Here is a 27,880-nt window from a genome sequence, read left to right on the forward strand (position 1 = left end):
TGCCTCTGGAGATACATTGGTTCCAGAATCCAAGGTGCACTAAACTTTTTTGTTGTTGTGAGTTAATTTTCAGTTGTAGCCAGTTTTTTTGTGACCCTTTCCAGTAGCAACAGCTGGAGTAGTTTACTTTTTCCTTCACCAGCTCATTTGACGGATGAGGTAACTGAGGCAAACAGGAGTTAAATAACTTGCCAAGAGCCACACATCTAATAAGCAACTGAGGATACATTTGAACTCAGGTCTTCCTGACCTCAGGTCTAACACTTAATCCACTGGAGATGGAAAATTGAGAGTCAACAGAGAGACTAGGACAGGAATGGTCATTGTCCTTCAAGGATAAGTAATTTAGGAATCATCAGAATAGAAATGGTAATTAAATCCATGGCAGCTGATGATTCCAGGTTGGATAATTCCAGTTGGAATTAATAATCCCAGGATGCATAGGTACTGGGGATGCAGAACAAGGAGCTTCTCCATCTGTCTGGTCCTCACTACCTCACAATCTCCACTCTTCTCATTTTCCACTTTATAAAATGCTTCCTTTTGCCTCTATGTGCAGATCTTAGACTATCTACCTTTGAGAAGTGGCTATTACTTCTAGGAAAATGTGCATCAATGATGCCTGCTGGAAGAAGAACGTTACTTTATTTGAATAAATAAATCTGCTCTCATATTTGCTTTGCCTTGTTCTTCTTATTCTACTTTTCCCTTCAGTTAGAAAATGTTTTTGCAAAGTAACATGAACAGAAGTAGTAGAAGCTATCCAGGCTCAGCTGTGAGCTAGCACTGATCTCACAGAAAGGACCAAATTTGATAGATGGATAGATAGGTGTATGATAGATAGATAGATAGATAGATATAAATATAGATATTTCACAGAAGACAGCAACACATTAAGAAAACATTTTGTGAGAAGCTGATCCCCAGAGTTATCATGGGATTGAACACTGTAGTCTGACTCTATTCTTTGTTCACTCTCTTGACCTCTTTTTCTTTTTTTTTTAAATCTTGGTATTGATGTTACCTCTGATGCTGGCAATGCTTCCTACACCCCTCCCTTCATCGCAGCACCTTATAGCTACTAAAGCTGCATGCTAGGGAAGGAGGCAGTAGATTGTTCAATATATAGTTAAAAAGCTTAAGTCTAAATCCTGCCTCATTTAATATTTGTTCTTGGGCAAATCACTGAGACACTGAGGTCCTTAAAAATTTTGTGATTATATATATATGTATATATTTAGTTGATATATTGATATATATAGATATGTTTAATATGTTGATATATGTATACTTTATATATGTGATATTTATAAAGCATTTTAATATATGTGTGCATACATATATACACACATGTTGATAACTATTCCAATTTAATTGATTTATAACTCTATGCATTTTACTTTTATACATTTAAAAACAATATTCTGTGAAGAGATCTATAGATTTAGCCAAATTGTAAAAGAGGTCTGTGACATGATAATGGTTAAAAATTTCTGCTATGAAGTTGGGGATTCTGTGATTAAAGACCGCATAGCCATCTATCCATTTCTGGCAATACCCCTTATCCCAGATACAGTCTTTCCTCACTTTCCAGCTGTGGAAACTTCAACATGTGTCATGGAACACTTAGCCTTCATTCATAGAGATTTCCATTCCCAACTCTGCCCCTAGGAGATGGGAGAGAGACATAACATTGTTTTGACCTCATCACCTCTGTCTGTTTTCCTGGACTTTGGTTTTTCCCTTTTGGCTCTGCCGACTTGTATATGTTGTCATCCTGGTTCTTATCTGTCCACCTGCCTTTTCACCATTGCTCATTATGACCCTTGTTCCTTTTGATTTCCTTGACACCACTTTATTTTTTTGGTTCTGACTTAGAACCTTGCTCTGACCTCTGATGTCTGTTCAGTCCCTGCAGATGTTTTCTATTTTTTCTATTCTCAGCTTCTTGCCTTGAATCCCAAACCTTCTATAGTCAGAGGCATAACTAGGCTGGGGGTAATTAGGTAATAATCCCAGGACACTGACATTTAGAAGGGCACCAAAAAGAATTTTCAGTCCTTGTCCAGAAAAATTAGAAAGAATTAGTTAAAATAGGAAGTTACCAAATGGCAGCTTCCTGTTCTTCCTCCTCCCTGCATTTCCTTTCTCTTTCTGTACAACACTATTTACAGCAGCTTCATGGTATCCTACTGTTTCAGCTGCCTGCTTTGCCTATCTCAAACAAATTGAGGGATGTTTCATGCCAATTGTACTGGATCCTGAAGTTACCAATTACAACTATTGCACACATAGCAATACTGAATTGCACGTATAGCAAAACTGAAGCTTTTAATAATGAAATTGAATAGCTTAATTAATCTTTCCCTTACTAGTAATGGAGACTTCTATATAAAATAGAAATAGTTGCAGAAAGATTTTAATTTAATGTGAGCCACAGAAATTTTCTAAAATGGGGACATTATTAAGAATTGTCAGAAGAACATTCAAATATGCTCTTACTAGGAATTTGACCTTGGACAAGCCATTTAATTTGTCAAAGCTTCAGTTTATAAAATACCAAAGAACTGGACTAGTTTACTTCTATGGTCTATAATCCTGTAATTTTGATTCTAGGACATCCATCTATTACTTCTACTGCCTTCATGTTAGGAACAATCTAGATGTAACAGCACAGTGAATAGAGCACTGTCCTGGAGTTGAAAAACCAGAGTTCAAATCCACATCTCAGGCACTTACTACCTATGTGACAGCTTCTATTTATCTTAATTTCCTACATGGGAATAATAACAGCACCTATTTCCCAGGGTTGTATGGTTATTGTTGATCACATGAAATAATATTTGTAAAGAATATTTCATGGTGTTTAATATATAGTAGGTGCTTAATAAATGTGTTTCCTTCCTTCCTTCCTTTTTTTCCTTATTTTCAAGTTGGGAATTTGAATTTTAAGAGTAAGGAAGGAAGGAAGGAAATTGAATTGTAAGCACAGAAGGAAAAATTGGGGGGGGGGAGGGGAGAGGGAGAAGTCTCTTTTACAGAGTAGAAATGGCTTTGCTAGAGCTTTTCTTTACCAAACACCCAAGTCTGAACATCAGAAACTCTTCAAGATGATGTAGCATGATGAGCCTCATTGTACCAAGAAAGAATATATGGATCACACATTTTTCTCACTGACTTTTTCCCATGAGGTTAACCTCTTTCAAAAATGTTCTAATTGAGAAATGCAAAATCTTGCAGTAGTTTAATTTTCTTGGGGGAACAAGGGGTAGAAATATCAAAGACTATCTTGGCCATTGGCCAACTGCCTCCAGTGGTTGATGAATCTCACTCAACTCTGCCCTTGACACATGTATGGAGCTAGCCTTGGAATGTTGCTTCTCAGTGCCAAAAGTCGGTTCTATTTTGTTTGTGTGATTGGAAATTTTTCTGTAGAGAACAGATTATTTTTGATAAGTGAGCAAACCAGAAGTCCCAGAGGCTGGAGAAAAGAGCATGGCATAAATGATAAGTTGTCGATGTAGAGAATGTGGGTTTGTGGCCAGTTCTCACATCTGTAAGAAGCCTCCTCTGTCATTTCTGTGACACGGGTATTCTTTTCAGGGAATTGCATTCTAAGACCATTTGTCTCTAGATGAAAGGGGCCACTGTTGTGGCAGACCTGCTAAAAGGTTCCCTACAATATCCCCTTCATACATTACTTTGTATTGAAGCTTGCAAATTGGCATGCAACCAACCAGGCAGTCTTTTGCGTGATGGAATATGACAGGGAAGAATTGTTCAGCAGTACCCAAACTGGGGGAGGGAAGGTAAAGGAAGGAGGCAGAGCAGATACATGCATTTTATTAAGATATCATTGAACTCCCCCCCCTTATTCCCCCCCCGCCTAAGATCTTCGTATTTTTAAGGGCTATGATTTATCCTAGGAATCAGATACAATGGATAAATAATCAGTGAAAGCAAAACTTTTATATAGCAAACATTTAGGCAATTTCGGACACATGATGATGAAAATGTATATCCTGTAATTGCCTATGAGGAAACAAATCCCAAAGAACCCAAATAATGATTCCCTAGATATGTTTGGATCCTCAAATTGAGGGATTCCAAGCTTAGCAATCTTAGAGATCAACTAATTCTATATGTTCTATATGAAGGAATTAAGGGCAAGGAAGGAGACATGATTCTTTTCAAGTTTCATGCATAGTAACTCTCAGAGCATATATTTGAACCCATGTGTTCTAACTCTAAGTCTCATGTTCCTTGCATAACCTTCTGTAGGAAAGCTACATTTCAGTTTCTAGATCACACTTAGGCAGGAATTTTTTTTTTTCTTCTTGTGAGCTCATTGATTTACAACAAAAATCAGGAGCTACACATAAACAATGCCATTTATGGACTTAATTTTTCTTTCTTATAATGGAAAACATGAAACCTTTAACTTATTTGCTTCCTAAATTAAGAACAGAAAGCATAAAAACCTGAGTAAATAAATACAATGAATATTAAAAGATGCCTGTGGTAAGACTATAACATAATATTGGTCTATATTATTTTTTAAGCAAACAAATTCTCAACTATATGTTGTTCTTCAAAATAGTCATCTTGGAAAGCCACACAGACACACTTAATAAATATGTGGCCTTTCAAAGTATTTATTTTGAAAGAATCAGCACCTTTGGTTATAGAAATTTAGCTTAGAAATAGATTTATAACTTTGTTTATGACTAAGAATAGGATAGTTTCTCTTCTGGAAACTTTTCAGCAGAGAGATAGGGCAACATGGTATAGTACTGAACAATACTCCAAAGTGTGGCCAGACCAGATTAAAATGTTATAATTGGTAAATATTTAGCAAAATAAGTAAAAATATAAGAAACCATTTACAATATTACATTTAAAAATTAAATCAATATGTGGCCTGAAGGGATCCTTACATATGGATAATGATCCCATCTCTAACTCAGTTTGACACCATTGGTAGAAGTGGATAGAGAGCCATTCTCAGAATCGGGAAGATCTAGGTGCAATGCCTGTCATACTGGCTATGTGACTGTAGCCCAGTCACTTAACCTCTTAGAGGTATAGGAAATTCCATAAGTCTATAAATTGAAGAACAGGCATAGACCCGCATTGGGAGTTTTCTATACCAAAGAAATCATCAAAAATGTCAAAAGTTGTGATATCAAAAGTGGGTAAATGCCCTTTGGTTCCTCCACTAAACATTGTATCTTAACCCTATTTTCCCTAATCCTTAATCCTTTTAGGATCTACTTATAATGCAATAATAATTCCATAAAGCTACTTGATAGATAACTCCATAGAGTAACTACTCTCTGGGATGTAGTAGCAGTAAAATCACTGCAACATAAGAGTTCTAGTTCCCCAGACCCTGGTCTAGGTTCTGGATAACACTGTCCAAAGCAAAAATTAGAATATAAAAGATGTTAGTTACTTAGGCACTGATGTTTCCTGGGCTGGAAGGGTCATTGTTTTGAGAGATAAATCATATATGCATTGTTTCTTGCTTTTCCCTCATATATAGTTACCAGGAAAAATATGAAACAGTTGAATTATGGTATATGATCTTGGTGGCAAATCCATGGGGAAAAGTGGATGTGTGTGCTATATTCTAATGAAATTTAGAATATAAGCTTCTTGAGGGTTGAGACTATATTAAAAAAATATATATTTGAATCTCCAGTACTTAATATAGTGCTTGGGAGATAGTAGGCACTTAATATTTATTGAAATGAAATGAACTGAATAAGTCAGTACTTTGTGCCTGAGTAGCTAAAGGAGGAATTGAACAGCATTCATCCACTTTTGAGATCACATCTTTTGACATTTTGGGAGATAGGAGGAGATAATTTTATTGCAAAACATTGAATTGGAATCCAATTCTTCCTAAAATAACAGACTTCCATTTGCTTGATAGTACAGGCTCTCTCTATTTTGTTTATTCTATGCCTCCAGAAAGGCTTAACAAAGTGCAATGTCAAGTGGAAGTGACAAAGCCGGATGTTTTCTTTGTGACAAGGTATCCTGTGTACATAGGACTTCATCACTATTCAGCTTCCCAAAACAGAGGTGACATAAAATCCAATATTCTGTGCTGGTCTCAGGAAACTATCCCTGTGCTTCTTACGATCACCACTTGCCTCTTCATCACGTGAACAGGAGAAAAGAGGTTTAGCTTGGGGAAAATCAGCAAATTCTCCTTCCTTGATGTTGGGGATATACACTGGAGAGGAAGGAAGCCCAATTGCCAAGTTGTTCTATGTTAGACATCTCTCATATTTAGATGAATACTTTTCCTGCCTGAGTCCTCACATTTCCATCTTTTTAAATATGTCTCAGTACTCCTCTGTTCTTACCCCTGCAGTACCTTGGGGTGGCAGGGGTAGAGAGGAAGAGAATCAGCTCTTCTTACCCTTCAGGGGCTCGCCGGCATATACTTCTATCAATCTTTGTTGTTCAGTCATGTCCATTTCTTTGTTACCCTGTTTGGGTTTTCTTGGCAAAAAAATAATGAAGTGGTCTGCCATTTTTTCTCCAGCTCATTTTACAGATGAGAAAATTGAGACAAAGAGAATTAAGTGACTTGTTCAGGATCATACATCTAGAAAGTATCTGAGGCCAGATGTGACCTCAGCAACATGTCTTTCTGAGTTACCTAAGAACTCATTACTGCTGCTATCTTCTGCCTCTGTACTTGTCATCTACTAAAGCAAGATCCCTCTGATGCTTCTTGTCATTGCAGCTATGTTTACATTTGGGAAATGCTGCTAATCTTTTAAAGCTGATTGATCATATGGACCCAAACATCTTCGATACTTTTTTTGGACATTCATGAGTCAACCTCCCATCTGCATCTAGCTGGTGTGCATAAAAGTTATAGAGGGCATTGCAAAATCATCCTTCTCACTGAGAGATCCCCAGCCTTTACTCCTAGCTGAGTTAGAACAACTCAATTTTGTTCAGCTTTGTACTGGACCTTCCATACAGTTACAATGATCTGTGAAATCATTTTTAAAGATTTGGACATAAATATTCATTCTTCTTTTTGTTTACCACTCATTGTCCTTTCTGTTTACCTTGCCAGCTCTCATTGTGCTTTTTTTGCAAGGAACTTCAAGCTATACAAATCACCTGGAAGTTCTAATAAACCTTAGAAAGACACTAGAAACACTGAAAGAGAACAAAACCTACTCCCTCAACATCCTGCCATAAATGGATGAATTAAATTTTATTCATTTTTCACTATGTGCTATACAAAGAGAAAAGTAAGGCAATTCCTTCTCTCAAAAGACCTCACATTTTAATTGTATTTTATGAGTTTTTAACTTCTATCAGATAAAAAGGTACTATGGTCCTTAGGTTCTGGAGCAAAGAATATTATAATGCCTTATTTGTAATAGTGTTTTCATTTGCAAAACCATATCAGTGTCTGATGTTCAACCATTTAATGGGCCAAGAACTTGATAGCAAGAACTTTCTTTTCTTGGTCTTCATTAGCATCCCTAATAGAAGCAGACACGAGCCACATTTCTATGGGGGCTGCTTTGTAAGGTGCTGGAATGGAAGAAAGACCATTGATCTGGAGGGCACTCCTAGTCCTTAAGCTCTTGATTTCAGGGTTATGTCCATTAAAGGTCTGAGAGTAAGTAATAGTCAAAGTAGTGGTAATAGTTTGACTTGACACTTACTCACAATCTCTCTCCTGTGGCTTTTTCAGGGCTCCTTCCTATTTCAGTTAGCCTGGCTCACATAGCCCTTATCGGCAATCTAGTTAATTTTTGGATTGTTGGATAGTGAAGATGGCAACCATGTTCTCTAGAGAGAATTCTAAAGAGCTGCTATCACCACAGAAGTTCATGTCCTCCTTATAAATGATTGAGGGAGGAGAGCTGAATGAAAGGGAAGGAAGGAACATGACCTTACAAGATCTCTCTGTTAAGTCCTCCTCTCATCCCCACAAATATTCCTCTTTTGGCAACCGCCAAAGCCCATTCTCAGTTCTTTCTTGCTTAAAGTTCTGCTCTCAGTCATCTATGCCAGGCTGACATTACAAATGAGCAATCTATTGACTTTGACATGTATGATAATACTCATGCTAATCATCCCACAGGGTTGTCCTGAGGAAAACACTTGCTAATACTTAAAGTGCCATATCTAAGTGAGTAGTTTGTTTCATCTCAAAAAACAATTTAAACTCAAAACTTGAAACAACATAGAAATACAAATAACTCTAGGGAGGCAGTATATTCTTTTTAATTTTCAAAACATGAATGGATAATTTTTCAACTGACCCTTGCAAAACTTTATGTCCAATTTTTTTCCCTCCTTTTAGATGGTAGATAATATGTCAAACATGTTAAAATAGATGTTTGACCCAACATATGTATACATATTTATAAAATTATCTTGCTGCACAAGAAAAATCAGATCAAAAAGAAAAAATGAGAAAGAAAACAAAGTCCAAGCAAACAACAACAAAAAGAGTAAAAATGCTGTGTTGGGCTATAAAAACTCAGTTCCCATAGTATTCTCTCTGGGGGTAGATAGCTCTCTTCATCACAAGATCACTGGAACTGGACTCAATCATCTCATTGTTGGAAAGAGCCACTTCCATCACATTATATAATCTTGTTGCCATGCACAATGATCTCCTGGTTCTGCTCACTTCACTTAGCATCAGTTCATGTAAGTCTCCTCAGGACTCGCTGAAATCATCCTCCTGATCATTTCTTATAGAACAATAATATTCCATAACATTCATATACCATTCTCCAACTGATGGGCATTTACTCAGTTTCCAGTTTCTTGCCACTACACAAAGGGCAGGAAGCAGTATATTCTAAGCATTGATCTCAATTCTTCCACCTACCACCTATGTGACCTTGTATAAATTGTTCAAACTCCATAGGTGAGTCTTAATTTTCTCTTTTATGAAATGAAGAGGTAGGACTAGATAATGGCTACCACAAATCCATAGCCCCATTCCTGTGCCCCAGTTTTGTTTCTAACAAACTCCTCAGTATTAATAACCTAGATTAGTCATGGTAACTCATCTCCCTAAGTAAGACTATATTTCTATTACTCTCTGGAGTTCCACTGTAGACTGTTTGCAAGTGTGCCAAGTGGAATCTTTACAGAAAGTTGGCACAAGGAACAAAAATGTAGGGGTAGGGCCAATGGACCCAGGCTAAGTGTCAAAAGGATGGGCACAGAAAAAAAAGCTTTGCCTGAGGATGTGGGAAGGGGAGGAGTGATTTAGGTGGAGCCCCAGAACAATCCATAGAAGCCAAGAAATACTTGGTTGCTTTTCAACACGAAGGTTGTACGTGTGCGTGGCATGCCATCCACGGCATGGTATAACATGAATTTTCAGGTAAATCTACCTCCCCCTCTCCTGAAAAGGCAGCAGTAAATTTATCTCCTTTACTTCCCATTGCCTCATCATTGTATGGCAGTGACCTTGCCATGATTCTTAAATTCTATACTTCCAGGTTTTGCCAATAGAAAACAAGCTCTGGCAGGTTGTACCCTGCTGGAAACACTTCAAATGCAGGAGTCCCATTCTAGGACCACATAGCTAAGTTCTGAGAGAGACTCATTATAATGTTGACCATAAAGCGATTACTTTTTCACCCACAGGGACTTTCAAAGTTTAATGCAGTTGGCAGCAGTGGAAAGAATACCCACACTGACAAAAATGAAAGATTCTTACAATAAATCTAAGTCTCTAGATAGAGGTTTGTGTGTGAGGGGGCGAGGGATAACAAGATTTAGTATAATATATGATAGTGGTAGGAAGAACAATGAGGAAGAAATTAGGAGATCTAGGTCTTTGCTCAGGAGCTACAGGCTTAAGTTCCATTTCTGTAAAATAAAAGACTTTGACTTGATCATTAAAATCATGCAGTGGACAGATCATGGAGCCTAGAGTCAGGAAAACCTGAGTTTAGATTCTGACTCAGATACTATCTATGTGTCCCTGGGCAGGCTGGTCACAATCTGTGTCCACTTCAGTTTCTTCTATTGTAAAATGGTTTATAGCACCTACTCACAGGGTTTGTTTGAGAATCAAAAGAGATAATATTGGTAAAGCCCTTAGCACAGTGCCTAGAACATAGTAGGTGCTTAATAAATGTTTCTTCTTTTTCCTTCCCTTCCCTTTCAGATCTAATATTTTGGTAAATAAAACTCAAATATCAAATCCTAAAGATCTGGTATCATTCCTAAGGCTTATCATTAGTTTTGTTTTGCTTTGATATAACATGTAAGTGCATGTGAGTTTATATCTAAGTACAACTTAAATCAAATGGGCATAACATCTAAATGTTGGGTTTTGGCAAGCCAGATCAGTTCTAACCAAGAGTTCTAATGTTGTTTTATTGGAAGAAAGTTATCAAGAAAGAAAAGAAGTGGGGAGGACATGGAAGGAGACTGTAGTTACTAATGGGACAATATTCCCTCAACACAATTATAATGTTGAGAACAAAAGTGCTTAACTAACTTGTGCTCTGGTCTGTGAAGATTTTCAAAATCATGCAATATGCAAGGAAAAAAAAAACAACACAGACAGAGCTCTGAACCAATAGCCTTTTATTAAAATGAATCATGGTCCCCTCTAATGAAATGGATCTCAGATTTTACTCATGATTTGAGATGCCCTCTTCCTCCAGGTCTTAGTTTTATAATGCTTGATACCAAAACCATACAAGTGGAGCAGGACAAAAATGGTATTTGATTAGTGGTAGACCTCGCCCACAACCCTCTAGGAGGGTCTACACAAAATACAGAATCCCATTTGTTGAAAAATGGGCTTACAAGCAGACTTTAACAGATTTATCTTGACCTTAGAGTCCTTCCAAAATCAAGAAGCAGATGCATGGGGTTGGTTTAATGAGTAGATGTCAGAGCATCTACATGAGCCTAAGGACTGTTAGAAGGTCATTTCCTCATATTGGGCAATAGAAAGATGACAAGAGACAGAAGGGCAACAAAAACAGCTGGGGGATTTTTCTATGTAATTAACTCATCTTTGTCACACTAGGCTTGGTCACCATGCTCAGCAAGAAGGGTGGAAGTCCTCTAGTTACCTTCCTGTGATGAAGCAAATGAATTTACAATCTATGGTGGGCAGTTCTGAAGCCTAGTATCAGAACTTATAATCACTACTCCTATGGAAGTAGTGATTATTATATCAAATTGATTGGATTAATACTGATTAGAATAAAATAGGGATTTAATAAAGCAGGGGTCTAGGGTCTAATTAATTATCTATCACAGGCCAGAGGGCATTCTCAAAGCCAAAATTTAAGGGTATCACTGAATGAGCTGCATTCCTTAACCAGTTTTATTCTTAGCCATGTCAAAACTCAACCAGCATTTAACAAGTGCTTATCATGCACCATGTACTCTGCTAGGTACCAGTAAGCCAAAAACAAAAATGAAAAAAAAATCTGCCATCAGGGACTTTCCAGTTTCCTGGGGGATAGGAGAACATTTTTGTAAACTGCTATATTCTTCTTGATGAGTAGATAAACACTGATTAAGTGCTTACTAAATGCCAAGCACTCTGCTAAGTGCTGGAGATAAAAATATAAGCAAACAACACCCTACCCTTTAAGAGCTACTATTTTATTTATTTTGCTAATATATTTATTATTATTTCCATAGGAGAAGCTGCTAAAAGTGGGGTACAATCATGAAAACTGTGTCAGGAAGTGATTAGGAGCCTGGTTCCAAGCAAGAGAAGGAAAAATCTCTAAGTGATCCAAGAGTATAGTGCATTGACAAATGCGGTTGGGGGAAGAAAGACACAGAAACAGGGAGAGAAGAGGAAGAGATAGTGAAAGAGTGAGAAAGAGAAGGGGAGAAGGGATAATTGGTGGGATTGAAAATGGCATGATTTGGAAATGATGTGAGAAACTATTTCTGGCCAAGTAAGGCAAAAAAATCATCAGTTGGCACTTGGAAGAGAACAAGATCATAGTGTCAGAAAATAAAGATGACAACCAGAATATAGGCAGTTTGGTTGGGAACAAATAGAGGAACAAATAATGGATTTGAAGAAAACCTACCATTCATTCACATGTTAGTTCTGCCACCAATTAGCTCAGTTCTCAGACTAAGAAACTATCAGATGCTTTGCTAATATCATTTGTAGATTATCTATAGCATTTCCCTGATGTCCTACTTCGATAACCTTTTTCAAAAAGGAAATAGCATGAGGAAGACAGCATGGTTTTTTTGTGATCACTGCTTCCTTTTCTAGATGATGACTAATCACCCTTTTAATAATATACTCTAGAGTTTGTTTGTTTTACCAAAAATTCACATACACCAACTGATAAATTAAAAACTTCTCTTCTAATCCTTTCTAAAATAAAAATCTGCTCATAGTTTGTACTTTACTAATCCTCCAGAATTTTTGCTCTCTTCTGTCATCTTTCATTGACAATCTTTCAATTATCTTATCTTGTAGTTCTTTCAATATCCTAGAATAAGGTTCATTTTAGCAGGCCACTTGTTCTCACAGTGTAATGACTTCTTCATCTTTTGTGTCGACTTCCTATTAGTCACTTGTAGTTGTCTTTCAATTCAAAAGGTCATTCTTTTTGGCAGAAAAAAAAGATTTGAAATAGGGATATTCTGGTTTTCTCTATTGAGAAAGTATAATCATTTCACCCATCCCAAGCAATGGCTCTCTTTCTTCTTTGTTCCTCTTCTTTCCTCCTTTTAATTTTTATTTCATAAAGCATTCTTACTGTTGTCTTTTACTTTCTTCACTGTCATGGAAAATAGAGGTCAAATGCTGAGTGTTATACATTAAAACAATTCTCTCAATTTCCAATATCTACTAGAAGTAAAGATCTTATTCTTTGTTCTTCTCGCTAACCAATTCCAGAACCATTTTCCCTAACCTCCATAGTATCTCAAGAACACCCTAACAGTCTTTTAAGTATCTCTTAACACTTTGACATTCCCATTCAATTTTCTTTCCCTTCTTTTGCTAAATTACTGCCTTGTTTTTGCTAATTTGTTTTATTTAACTGTTCTTCCTTCATTTTATGATCTACTTTCTCCTTTCCCTTGAGTCTTTCACCTCCTTCAATTTAATTCTCTCTTCCTTCTCTTCAGTTCCTTTATCTTTTTCTGCTCTTCCTTCTTTTTTCTCCTCTCATTTTTCCCCTTTAGAATAAGTCATCAAACTTTACCTCTAACCATTCTGTTCCTCCATAGGGCTTCTTTTTTCATTTTCCTTCTTCTATACAGCCTTCTTCTTCTGAAACTGAACCAGTATGTTATCCTTATTTATGCTATTCTAAAAAAACAGAACATTATTTTCATATACTTTTGTAAGGATGATTTCTGATTTTTTTTTATTTTAAAATGGTTTATAGACCCAATTGGCCATTTAGTAAATGTTTTGGTTACCATAGAAATCAGAAATTATTTTAAATGTTGAAGTTTAAATGATTGAACCTATGAAAGAGCAATGGAAATAAGACTGGATTTATAATCAGAAGGTGTCCATTCTTATATTAGTCTGCTTCCAGATTTGTTAACCAACAGGTTCTATGATCTTGGGTAGATCATTTCATAAGTATTGGTTTTCACACATTTAGAATCTGAGGAGTAAGTTATATAATAGATAAGGTTCTGTGTGAATCCAAATCTTAAGATTGTGTGAGTCAGAAACCAAAATCAACACTGACTGAAGCTACTAAAATTGTTCAACTTACAGACTTTACTTTCAATAAAGAAGTTGAGAGTAATTATGGTATAATTTAAGCAACACCAAACTCAGAGTTGATCTCTTTCTTATAATCCAAAAGCTTATTTCAAAAATCTTAGTAACTTCTCCTAGCTTTCAAATCCTAGCAAAGACACTATACTTTTCACTTAGCCTGAATTTGCCTTTAAACTAAAAACATTTTAATCATCATTCCATGAAGTGGGTGGTCACTCCAATCTAAGGAGAAAAACAAAAATTCAGCAAAAGTACATCTGGATCATCTCAACATGAATAACTATTTTTAAATTGCTTTTTTAAAAATCTCATCCTAAGGAGAATGATCGGATCTTTTCATTGCTCTAACGTGTGGGAAGAAGACAAATAACTAAAATTCTTGTTGGGCTAAAAATTCTAAATTTGATTAGACATTTTATTTTTGTTTCCTGTCATCTGTGTTTCCTTGTCAGTTATTAATATTTTTGTCCTGATAGTTTTCCTTCTTTTAATTATGGAATGAGTTAGGGAAGGTTTATAATATTTTAGGTTAAATAGAAAGGATTTTTTAGATGTTAAGTATAATTTTAGGACTCACTGTCTTAGATATCTTTTTCAATTTGGTCACCATCAGTTGCCAGAAAGATCTGCAGGTTTTAATTATTTTTTTTTTTTTAGTCTGTCATGTGTGTGTGTATGTGTGTGAAAGAGAGAGAGAGAGAGAGAGAGAGAGAGAGAGAGAGAGAGAGAGAGAGAGGGAGGGAGGGAGGTGTGGAATGAGTGGAATAAGATTATTACAGTACCCAAAACTTCTTGGAAAAGTTAGATATTGATGGAAATTATACAATTTTTTTTGCTGGATATCATTTTATATCCTGAATCAATAACTGACTAAAACAATGCTTCCATAACATGCTTTAAAATATATATTTCATTTCATGCAACTATAGACAGTGTACATATTCTTAAAGGAAAATGTCCTAGCAATATTTGTGATTTAAGAATAAAAAAAAAAAGCCCGCAACTTTTATAATAAGTGTTGAATACAAGGAAAACATCAACTTCTTTATGCATCACTTAAAGAATATGTGAAAATAGTGTGTTAAAAGATACAAAATGGAGCTCTTTCTCCTCTGTATTACTCTCCCAATTTATACTCATTGTCCAAATAGGGTAGCTGCTATATGCAATTCTGGAGAATACCTAAATTCTTAGAGAATACTCTTATTTATGTAGCTTTTGATATCCCACTAATGTACTTCCCATTAACAACCAGCTAGTGTCTATAATTAAATCTTAGCAAAGAGATTTATTGAAATGGCATAGCAAGGACAGTTATAAAATATTATTAGCCTCCTAAACCAGAGTGCATCTCCTCACAAATACTGAACCTAAGAGAGGAGTGGGCCCAAACTAAAAGTACAATGATAGTGAGGCACATGTGGAAAGTACAGGAAACCTGTCATTTATTGTACTTAAAGGTTTAGAAGTCCTTTATATCTTTGTAGAGTCCTTGAGCTGGGTCCCCAAGGCCTAATTTCCCCCCTCAACTCCACTATTGATTGCCAGAGGTTCCTGTTCCTTGATGTTATCTCTTCTCTCTGGTGAGAATATATCTTTGTGTCTGAAGTATATGTTTGCTCCCTGCTGGATTCGATGTTTCCTATTGTTCCAGTAGATCCTTTTCAAAGCTTCAAGGCTTATGATGGATTAGAGAGGAGAGAAACTTTCTGCCCTCTATTTTTTTCCCTCTGTAGCATGTATCAGAGCATCTTTCACAACTTCCCCCAATTTTGAACTCTTGCTGCTGATTTTCTTGTGTTTTTTGTGAACAGACTCGAGGAGTGTGACTGATTCCATCGACCAATATCTAGAGTTTCCTAGGATAACATCAATAGCAATATAGTCTCTCTAGTTGATTGACTGAAGGGACTATATCTATCTATCTATAAATAGATAGATAGATATAGATATCTATATCTATATCTATATCTATATATATCCTTCTGTCTCTTAAAAGAACAAAAAAGAATCCCTACAATATTTATTTTGCTTGGCATAAAATTCTCTATTTTTTCCTTTTATATAAAAAATTTTTTTAAGTGTTTTCAGCAAAGGAAGGTCAGGGAACAAGAAGGTTGAAATGAATAATTCTGAGTTATAATAGCACAAGACTTGTTTTTTTAAATACATTGAAAAATTTCCCTTTTTACCCCTTTTGTTTTTCCTGTGGAATTATATAAATTATTTAAATTACAGGGATAAAATCTCTTCCCTATTTTAAATAAAATAATGGAGTTTTTGTAAGATGGTGGAATGGAACATCATAAAAGATGCCAGTTCCTTGATATTCCCTTTAAGACCAGATGCTTTTGGTTTAAAACATAAATGGATCTATGATCTCATCAATGTGAGCATTCCATCCAGTGATGCATAATGGCAATCCCTCCAAGCTTACTTATGCAGGGTGGTCCACATAATGTGCTAGATGCCTTCCTCTAGATCTCTTGACAAAACACCACAAATTAAAATTGGAAGGAAAGAGAAAACAACTAAGCAAACTTATGAGGGGATAACTTTTCAGATAGTGAAAAGGAAGGGAACAATCAGGAGCTGGAAATGGAATAGAGAATCTATATCCAATACAATGAACAATATGTATTTAAAAATGGTGAAACCAAGTTACCAGAAGAAAGAATAAAGTTCAATAGAAACCATAGAAACAAAATGGATTCTAGCATAAAATATATAAAATCATATAAAAATTAAATGAAATAAGAGGAAAATTCATTGGTTAAAAAGTGATTAGTTGTTTTTAATGAAAAATCTATTGTCAGGATATTATTTGTATGACAAAATAATTAAAATCCCAGAAAACTTGTGAAAATAGTTACTTGTATAATATATCATTTCTTCCATACTATCAACTCGTCAAGATATGGAAGGAGACCTTGATTTCTTGAGGGCTATAGCTATCCAAGAAGCTTTTTTTTTTTTTTTTTGATGTCTTTTGTATAGAGTATAAGTTGGGTTTAATGTGGCAGAGTTGCATGAAGTCATCAGACTCTCTCTTCTAAAGCTACTGCTGTCCAGTGGCAGGACAGAATCAAGATGACTAGTAATGACTCAAGATGCAGTGGATGACCTTGGTGGCTTCCATGTCTAACCAAGCCCAAGCACTGCACAACACCCACTTTACTTGCCTTCATGGACGTTGGAATAAATTGTTCTTATCTATTTATTCCATCAGAAGTCTTTACATGCTTGAGGTAGACATTCCCCTAACTCGCCACAGAATTTGAGATACTTTGGTTATCTTCACCCTGGTTTAGTCTGTCTGCCAAAACAGTTTATCCGGGTTTGGCCACTGTGTATGCTACAATTTCTTGGAGCCATAAGTCAGAGTTAAATGGATCAGGGGGGACCAAAGGTAGAAAGCAGGAAAATACAAAATTGCCTAAAGTCCTGTGTGGCTCCCTTCAGCTTCTACAGTGGTGTTGGTGAAGTTACAAAATGTAGTTTTAAAAAAGTAAGAATGGCCATTTTTGAAACAATCCTTAATGTTTAATATGGATACCAGTTCTCTAAACATGAGGTGACCACTGAGTGGATATATTTTTGGGCAAACAGAATTGGATCCATTTTGACATTCTTACTATAAATGAAGTCAGAAGAAAGATAAAGCTAAATGAAAAAACGATTCATAGGTACTTCATAGGCAAAGAAAGGAATTCATTTTATTATTACCCAAAAGGTTAAAAGTAATTTTATTTCATGCTCATGATAAATATTTGCATAACAAAATGATCATAAAAAATTATAATGTTCAAACCAAAGTTTGTTACATAAAATGAAAAGGTAGAGAAATTCTTCAAAGAAATAGGTCCTATTTTTTTGATAATAAATATCTTTAATGGCAAAGAAGACAACAGATGAGAATGATGAAAAATGTATTGGAAAATCTGGTTCTGGAAAAGGAATGAGAGAGTCCAGGACTTGAAGACCAGTGGTGTCAAACTGTAATAGAAATGGAGGCCACTAATTTGTACATAAAAATCCATGCAGGCAACATATTGACAATTTTAAAATATGATGCTATCTCTGTTTTTATTGTACTTCTGCTTACTTTATCAAAGAATTTCCAATTACATTCAATCTAGTTTGAGCTATAGTCAGAAATGTTGTATGTCTTACATGGCCCATGGATTATGTATTTATCACATAGACTATACCAGTAATTTTTGACTTGGTGTGTGTGTGTGTGTGTGTGTGTGTGTGATGGACCCCTTTGGCAGCCTAGTAAAACCTATGGAGTTCTTTTCTGAATGATATTTTAAGGAATAAAATAAAGTGTGGGATTTAAAGGAAATAAATTTTATGAGAATATTGTTATCAAGTTATTAAGCACAAAATCATAGATCCCAGATTAAGAATGCCTAGACCACACAGAAACTTCAAATCTATATATCATAAATACTTTCTTAAAGAAAAAAACAAGGTGCTAGACACGGCAAGCACTAAAGAACAACACAAAAATAAAATTGATTATACTTGAAATACATAGGAAATTACTTTCAATAATAAGAGAATCATTCCTAAATCAGCTCTGTATATTCAGAGCATCAATTTCTTAGAGCAAAGATGAAAATAAATATAAAGATAGAAGAAGAAAATTAAGGAAAGGTATCAGATGCTGTTGTAAAGACTCAAAGTTATTGATTCCAAAAGTGGGAAATGATTGGAGAAAAACAGTTTTAAACAGAATAATTTCATATTAAAGTTTAACCAGGCAAACAAAACTAATGTGTTTTTGTATTTTGTTTTTTGTGGTTTTTTTTTTGCTTAACTGTATTTCATTACAAAGAAAAGTTCTATTGAAGTCAATGTAAGTGAATCATTAAAAATAAATTTAGTATTAAAAAAGCATGAATTAAACTTTTCTCATTTAAGTCTAAAGAAAGTTTGATGAGAAATCCAATCAAAGTCATCCCTAGAGCACTGAATGATTAATCTAGGAAAACAATAATCAGAGGCCAAAATCAGACAAATCAGAGGACACAAAATTAAAACAACAGTAACAAAAACCCTTTATCCTGAAGAACAATAGAACCACCATATTTGGTCCTAATACCATGGTGCCAGTTTTGCTTATAAAATAAATAGAAATGGCACTGAAGAGGGCAGAGAACAAACTAACTGAGCAAGACAAGTGTCATTGTATTTGTGCTGAGGGTAACTCAGCTTTGAAAACTTTTTCAAGCTTTCAATATGGTCATAGTACCTCAAATAAAGGAATGACAGAACAGTAAAAAAGAGTTATAATTATATCATCAATGTGCAATGAAGCAAAAGTTTAAAACAAAATATAACAATATAAGGTGTGCATTGTGATCCAGTAAAATTGAGGGGAACAGGAATGCAAGCATAATTAATAAAGCAATTGGCATAATTAATAAAAATAATAAAATTATGTTATATCAATCAGTGCTGGAAAAGCCTTGTTAAAGTATAATAGCCATTTATGTTAAAACAAACAAACTTCTAAGAAATACTATAATGGAAATATTTTTTTATATAATAGGAAGCATTTATTGAACCTAAACTCAGCATGAAGTTTAAAATGGGGAAATGGGGAAAGTTTAGAATCTTTTCCAATTAAGAAAAGTGGTAAAGAAAAAGCTACCTATTCTCATTGTTATTATATAACATTATCTTTAAAATGTTAACTATAAGAACATGAGAAGCAAAATCAAGTTATAACCTGTGACAAAGTGGAGGTTAAAATAACTTTGCTTATGATATGATGTTTTTAGAAAATTTGAGAATAAGCAAAAAAATTTGATCGATCAAGATAAAAAAAACTAAATAACAGGAAGTAAATGATTAGCATGATAGTTATAGAAACAGAAAAAAATGATTAAATGCCTCTTTAATATAACAATGACAAATATATTAGCTATCTGGGAATTAGCTTACCAAAATGCAGAAAAGAAAATGTATAAATCCATTATTAAAATAGTCTTTGAAGAAATAAAGAAAAAATAAACAATTGGAAAGATATTTAATATTCAATGTTGAAAATAGCAAAGGCTTAACTAATATAACAAATGAATTTATAGATTGAATCCTCTATTAATGCAATTTCTGATGACAGTAAAATTATCTCTTTTTTTAAAATAAAGGAAGAGAAAGAGAATTTGTCCTGTTATATCTCAAATTATAAGATAAACTAGTAATTGTAAAAATTATCTAGTATGGATTTAAAAACAGACAATATACAACCAATGTATATGAGTCTAGTGTTAAAAGAAACCAAAATAATAAATCATACAATGCATTTATTATTCAATAAAAAAATTTGAGGACAATACATTGAAGTTTTCAAGAAGCAAAAAGTTGGAACAAACTTACATTTCACACCATTCTCCATAACAAATTCCAAAATATTCTAAATATCAAAGACAACAAGCAGCAACAATTAGAAGGCAAAAAAACATTATATGAAAATGTTATTCTCATTATGGAATATTATTGCTCTATAAGAAATGATCAGCAAGATGATTTGAGAGAGGCCTGGAGAGACTTACATGAACTGATGCTAAATGAAATGAGCAAACCAGATCATTATATATGACAACAGTAAGATTATACTATGATCAGTTCTGATGGACATGGCTCTCTTCAACAATGAGATGATTCAAATCCAGTTTCAATGATCTCGTGATGAAGAGAGCCATCTGCACCCAGAAAGAGGACTTCTGGAACTGAATTTGGGTCACAACATAGTATTTTCACTCTTTTTGTTATTATTTCCTTGCAATTTGTTTCTTCTCGGTTTTTTTTCCCCTTTTTGATCTGATTTTACTTATTAAGCATGATATTTATGGAAATATGTATTAGAAGAATTGCATATGTCTAATATATATTGGATTACTTGCCATTTAGGGGAAAGAGGAGAAGGGATGAAAAAAATTAGAATACAAGGTTTTATAAGGGTAAATGCTGAAAATTATGCATGTATCTATTTTGAAAATAAAAAGTTTTAATTAAAAAAGGAAAGTATTAATCTCTTTGACAATTATGAAAAGGAGACAATTTCTCAATTAACAAATTGAGAAAAAAGAAATGCAAAGAAAACAATTTCTCCTTATATACTTTAGTCAAAATTTGTTTAACCATACCACAGTCATTTAACAGCTACTTTATTTTCAGTTTTTATTCTAACAAATAATGTTTCTAGGAATATGGCATTCTTTTTTTCCCCTATGTCTAGAACCCATGAATGAAAAGTGTATGCACATTTTCATTATTCATTCTGTATTTTATATTGATTTCCAAAAATTAGAACAAAAATCTCTTTTGATTGCTTCAGTACATAGGTCAATTATGTAATTAGCATATAGGTTAGAATTACTTTTTGGCTGAGACCCCAGAGGGAGACCTGGGCCACTTCTTGCCTTTTAGCTAGCTATTGCAGTTTGACAGGGTTTAGCTCTTTAACAAAGCTTACTTCTCATCAGCTCCCATGACTTTCAGATCTATTTATTTTTCCTTAACCATTTTCCTGACCTCTATAGGTCTTTTATCTCCAACTGTCCATTGGCAGTTGAATTAAATGTCCCTTACACATCCGAAACTCATTATGTCCAAAACTAAAGTCACCTTTCTCTCCAATCTTACCCCTTTTGGAATCTCCCTATTAATGTTTTGCATTCATAACATATATTAATTTAAAGTCAGATCCTGTCAATTCCACCTTCATAACATCTTTTATATGTGCTCCTTTCCTTCCTTTGAAATTGCCATCAGTTTAGTGCAGGACCTCATCCTCTTATTCCTGAACGACCACAGTAACTTTTTGGTTGGTCTCTGCACCTGAAGTCAAGGATAAGAACAGATAGTTTTCAAAAGAAGAAACTAAAGTTATCAGTAGTCTTATGAAGAAATGCTCTAAAGTACTACTGATTAAAGGAATGCAAATTAAAATAACTCTGAGGTATCACTTCACGTCTATCATATGGGCTAACATGATAGAAAAGGAAAATGGCACATATCAAAAAGGATGTGGAAAAATTAGTCTTGGTGGTAGTGGTATGAACTGGTCCAATTATTCTGGAGAACAATTTGGAACTACACCCAAATAGCCAAAAACTGTGCATACATCATTTTATTCTCCAATGCCACTATTAAGTTTGTATCCTAAAGAGATCAAAGAAAAGGGAAAATTACCTATCTATACAAAAATATTTATAGCAGCTCTTTTTTTGTGGTGGCAAAGAACTAGAAATTGATGGCTGAACAAGTTGTGGTATATGATTGTGATAAACTATTCTGCTGTAAGAAACGAGGAGCAGGATAATTTCAGAAAAATCTTGAAGACTTATATGAACTAATGCAAAGCAAAGTGAACAAAACCAGAGCATTGTATACAAAAATCACAATATTGTAAGGATGATCAGCTGTGAAAGGTTTAGTTACCAAATGATCACTTTCATAATACTTCTGACAAGCCAGAATCTCTGCACTTTTGAGCCACTCTCTCTGGCTCTTTGGAACACTCTGTATTTCAGCTCTGCAACCACTTAGTGCCAAACTAATTTGATTTTCTAGCCTCTGTTATTTACTTCCCAAATCGGTCACATTCTGGGTCTTGTAGTTGTAGATTTTCCTCTCTGGTCACTAGTATTTATATAAACCACTGACATTGTCTATCTTTGGAACAGAGGACATTCAGGTCTCATAAAACTCCTTCCTCAAAGAGATATTGTATTTTCTCTAATTCATTAGCCTCATATTCCACCAAAAGATGAAATGTTACTGAGTGAAATTTTTAAATTAGTAGTGAGAGAGATTTGGGTTTGCGGTCAAGACCTAGTTCAGTTCTCACTTCATCACCTACTAGTTATGTGACTTTGAGCAAGTAATTCACCATCATCTCTCTACAGTGAGACTGGTAAAACTTCATAGTTAGGTCTCTGTTTCCTCACCTGTAAAAGGAAAGAAAATGGATTACAGCTTTTGAAGTTTATTCCATCTTTAGACCTATGAAATCTAAGAATATACAATAATTGTTCAAGATTCTTTTTAAATCAAATATTCTTTGACGTGGAACCGTTGGCTTCAATTCTTCAAAGAATGCTTCTATTTCTGAATTTATAATTAGTTAAGAACAGGTGTAAATATTCAAGAGAAATGAAAAGATCTTTTTAAGGCCTTTGTTCTGATTACCTTAGGAACTTTCAACAAAGAAACATTTGGAGAATAGTCTACTTCTGTTGTCTGACTTATTTTCCCCTGTAGGCATCGATGTGGACAAAATATTCTTGATATTCTAAGTTTAAAAAAGTGAAATAAGTTTCTTAAAATTCCTTAAAATGAACTTGGTATTAAAATATGTACTTAGGAATTTTCAATGACTACCTCTTAAAGAGTGATTTTTGATCCATTCTTTTAATCTCTTTCCCCTTAATCTTGTATTTCCTATTAGCCCTATTCAGGATTAATTGAAGGCAAGATATACCAATCAAAATTCGTGCTCATACACTCCCATCCCCATACAGATATGTGCATATATGTATATATACATGTATACTTATTTACATAAGTCATATCAAATCATAAGCATTTATTAAGCGCTTACTGTGGCCTAGGCACTGTGTTAAGCACTGGGGATTCAAAAATAGTCAAAAAAGCAGATCCTGATTTCAAGAAACTCACAGTCTAATGGAAGAGATAGACACATATATGTATATGTCTATCTATACATGGACATATATAAGCATATGTAAAATAGATAATATATAAATACAGATATTGACCAATACTTGCAAGATTTAAAAGTAAATTTTTGAAAACTAAATCATTTTCTCATATACCCAGTCTTTAGATTTCCAAAATAAAATAAATCTTTATTTTATCTTCCCCCTCAACTCCAACTTATGTCTTGATTTTATTTTGGTTTCAGTGAGTTTGTACAGTAGTTCACAATATGCCTATCATTGCGATCTATATGATTCTCATATGTAAAATGAAAGAGTTGTACTAGATGGCTAAACATATGATTTCATGACAAGACCTTGACAGTTGCCAACTCCCCTCTCCTCGGAATTCTCAGAACTTTGTGCCTTTCTTAGAGATTTAAGAGACAAAGAAAAGGTAAAGTGAGAGAAGACAGTATGATAAGGAAAGCTATAATAGCACAGGGGATGAAGGAGAAAAACAGAAATATATGTATAAGAGTAAAGTGGTTGCAAATATCTTTTAATGAGAGACCAGGATACAGGACTACCAGCTCTGCTCTATGGCATGACACTAGTCAGTCAGATTATGAGTAGTTCTTGTAACATACAACTTGTTAATTAGCTGCTTTAGGACTAGGGAGATGAAGAGGAGAAGCAAGGAGAAGAAAAAATTGTAGAGCAGAGAAAAAAAGAAATCTTAGAAGGAAGCACAGAAAATCTGGGTAGTTTTGAATACAATGTGCTACATTTATTACATACTTTAAAATTGGGAAATGGAAATTTGTGGTTTTGTATCAAATCCTCTTTTTACATTGTGCTGTGTATGGAGAAAGTTCTTTTTGTGTGTGTTTGTGTATCTCATCCAAAATAAATAAAAAACATTTTTAAAGGATAAAGAATCTTTTTTTTTTAATGACGAAATGTAAAATCTGCCCCCCTCCCAAAGAAAATGAGTAGCTGTTGCTGATCAGTTCAGGACATGGAAGGGAAATATAAACTATTCTTTCCCAGATTTCCAGTATGCTTTTTTTCTTAACATTAGTTAAAAAAAAAAAAAAAAAAAAACCTTTATGAATCTTGAATTTCCTCTCTCAAAGAGGACTTTTAAAAAATTCCTATCAGGGTATGGAAAATTCAAGAATTATAATGCTTTTATAATCAAGAAATCCCAATTCAAAAACACCTCACATCTTGACTCCAGTCTTTTAGTGAAAGTCATTTATGCTATTCTAGTCTCTGACAACAGCCTGGCAATGTAATCCTGTTTGGCCTTTCTTAATGTGGTCTGAGTGCTTTAGCTCCATTATGTCCAACAGACTGATGTGGCCATTAAATGCCCCTTGGAAAAATAAAGTTCTTGTTTTAATCTCTGTGTTTACTTTATCCAAGAGCAAGCAGGAGTTTTGAGTAATAAACAAAGCCCAGGAGGAAAAAAACCCAACACTGCAATTTGGTTTGGGGCCCTGAAAAGAAATAGATTAACTATTCTCTTTTCCACCAGCAGTTTATTTCTCCCTTTAAAAAAATAATCTTTTGCTTCCTCTGTTCTATTCCACATTCATTTCAACTTTTCTTCAAATATTTTTCTTCGAATGCTAAATTTCTAATGAAGACACTACATAGCCCAATACACTTCCCTTTGTCTGTCCCTGCAGCAATAGAAAAGGAACTTATTATTGATCATCATTGATTAGCATTGATATTATATTTATTTTCCATAGTCCAAAAATGGTGTGGGAAAGTTTTTGATGATCCCAAATGCCACTATAACTAAAAGTGTGCTGATAATTTTATCTCCAAATATTTTGACTAGCATGTTAGCATTCCCCTTAGAAAGGCCACAATGGAGTCAGGAAGTATTCTTTGAAAATGATTCAACATTATTTCTACCCTGGACCAATGCTGTAACCAATGTGCTGTATACCAATGAGTATTTGTGGCTATTTGTAAATTAGTATTTGCTGAACTGAATTGGGATTTGTCTATGACATCCAGCTTGAGAAAAGAACTGAGGCTTTAAGTGTCAAAATACAAGGCCATCAAGCCTCAGGTATAGTTTTAAAAAAATGTTCTAGTGAGTTCTCTATTCACATTATAGCTAAGTTTCAAGAGAATGGGAACAAACTCTTAATTGAGAACCAAATGCAAATATCCCTCAATGTTGTTTAAAAGATAGAAGTTTAATAAAATTGGAGAGAATAGCAATATTATTAGAATAGAATATTAGAAATGTATGCTTTACTGTCCTTGGAGTAAACCTCACAGATAATTCCGGCCAATGACTAAGAGCAATGAGCAGTAATGGAAGGCTGTCAGAAGGGACTGGGGAAGTTTAAGGGAGAAATATTTAGTGCCTTTCTATCATTACAGTACTGCCTTCAAGAAGAATGGACCCAAATTGAAACTCTTTCTCAACCTAATCTATACTTTCCCACTAGATATACAGAGTTGTCTAAGAGTACAGTGGGGGAAAAAATTAGCCTCAACTTGAGTTGGGAGATTTGAATTTGAGTACTGACTTTGCTTCACATTAGGACACTTTATACAAATCACTTAATCTGTCTTTTCAGTAAAATGAAGAAGCTAAGCTAAATCAATATTCCTAATATGGGGAATTTAAGCTTTTTTAAAAATTATGTTGATAAATGTAAATTACTTTCCTTTATAACCTTATTACCTTTATTTTGTTTCATGCATTTAAAAGCATTCTTCTGAGAAGAGTTCCAAGGCTTCACAAGATTAAAAGAAGGGTATGTAAAAACAAAAATGTTAAGAATCCCATGACAAAAATAATATAAAATACTATTAAATGGGGGGAGGGAAGAATCTCATGACTACAAGATCCTAGAGTTCCTTCCATTCTTAACATTCTGTGAGTCTATTAAAGTATTGTTATTATTATTGATCATATTGATCATAATCACATGTTGATTATATGATCATTATTGATCATAGCTTAGAGGGATAAACCTTATTGTTTACAAAACTCTTTCCTCATGATAGCCATGTGTGGTAAATATTCTAGTATGATTATTCCTATTTTATAGATGAGGTAACTAAATTTCAGAGAGATGAAGACACATACCTAGGGCTTATAGCCCAATCTCAAGTGTAAGTCCTCTTTCCATTGTACCAGACCCTCAAGAGATAAATGGAACCAAATCAAAAGAAATGAGCAGATATGGGGAAGAAGAGGATCACTGTTTGCCAGGACTAGGAGCAGTTCTATGGATAATTGATGCTAAAATGGAAGTTTAAGATAGACAGAGAAATGTAAAAAGGGAATAATTTGACAATTAGTAGTCATTTAAAGAATTATGGGTAAATTGGGACAGAGATAATACCTGAGAAGTTTTGTGAGGAGATCCAGGATGGAATGAGGGGTAGGCAAGAGAATGTTAAACCCCAGAAGAAAAGAAAAGTGGAATAGTTGAAAAAAAAAATTACAGAACTCATGCAAAGACAGATGTTAACAGGGAGAAAATGTTTGAAAACCAGTTAAGCTAAAATAAATCATCCTGCTGTTTCTATAATCAAGAAAGTAAGGCAATTGTTGTTGGTAAGTTGATGAGAGCAACAGCCTTCTCCCCATCTCAGGCTGCCTATTGCTAGCCTACAAAAGCCAAGCTGGCAAAGTTTTCTGCAAATGGGTCCTCAAACTGTGGTGCTGATTGTGCTGGCAGAAAGGAAAGGCAAGAAATCCAGGCACAACTTCTGTGTGGCTGAGCCATGCAGCTCTGGGGAATCATTTACCTAGGCAGACTTTTTTTTGTGTGTCTGTGTTTATGTTAGCCTGTATTATGTGTGTGTGTTCATGGGAAAGTTTCATACAAGCTGTTGAAAGTATTAAGGCATATTGCATGCAGTCATAGGACTAGGCAGTAACAATGTCTCAAAGTCAGCAACAGCTATGTCCTTGGCAATGGCTTTATGAGTCCTTGTGAGCCCTTTCCTTTCCTAATCTCTGGGATATACATATATTTATACCAGAAATCAGAAACTTTAGGACTAGCAGTAATATGTTTTCAAATTATACTGTTATCTTTACAAGTTTTCTGCAGTCAATTGTATTTACTTTTTTTTTTTTTTTTTTTACAGAATATGTTAACAAGGAAATGCAAAGGAATAGCATTTTGAAAAACATTTTAAAATCATGCATTTCTAAACCAGAAACATTGTATTGTACAATCCAAAGTTGTTGACTAGGTTATAAAAATCAAGAAGAAAGGGCTCCTTAAATGTGAACTCACTTTTCTCTGCACTCTATGTGTACTTGTAGAAGACTGTGTCCAGACCATTTTTTTAAGGTAGGGAAGAGGACTTAGGGAGGAAGATATTTTGTATCAAATGTTTTTATTGTACTAATTTAGTAGTAAATATCCCTTCCATAAAGTTA

The sequence above is a fragment of the Antechinus flavipes genome, chromosome 1 (genome assembly GCF_016432865.1).
Source record: "Antechinus flavipes isolate AdamAnt ecotype Samford, QLD, Australia chromosome 1, AdamAnt_v2, whole genome shotgun sequence".
Taxonomy (NCBI): domain Eukaryota; kingdom Metazoa; phylum Chordata; class Mammalia; order Dasyuromorphia; family Dasyuridae; genus Antechinus; species Antechinus flavipes.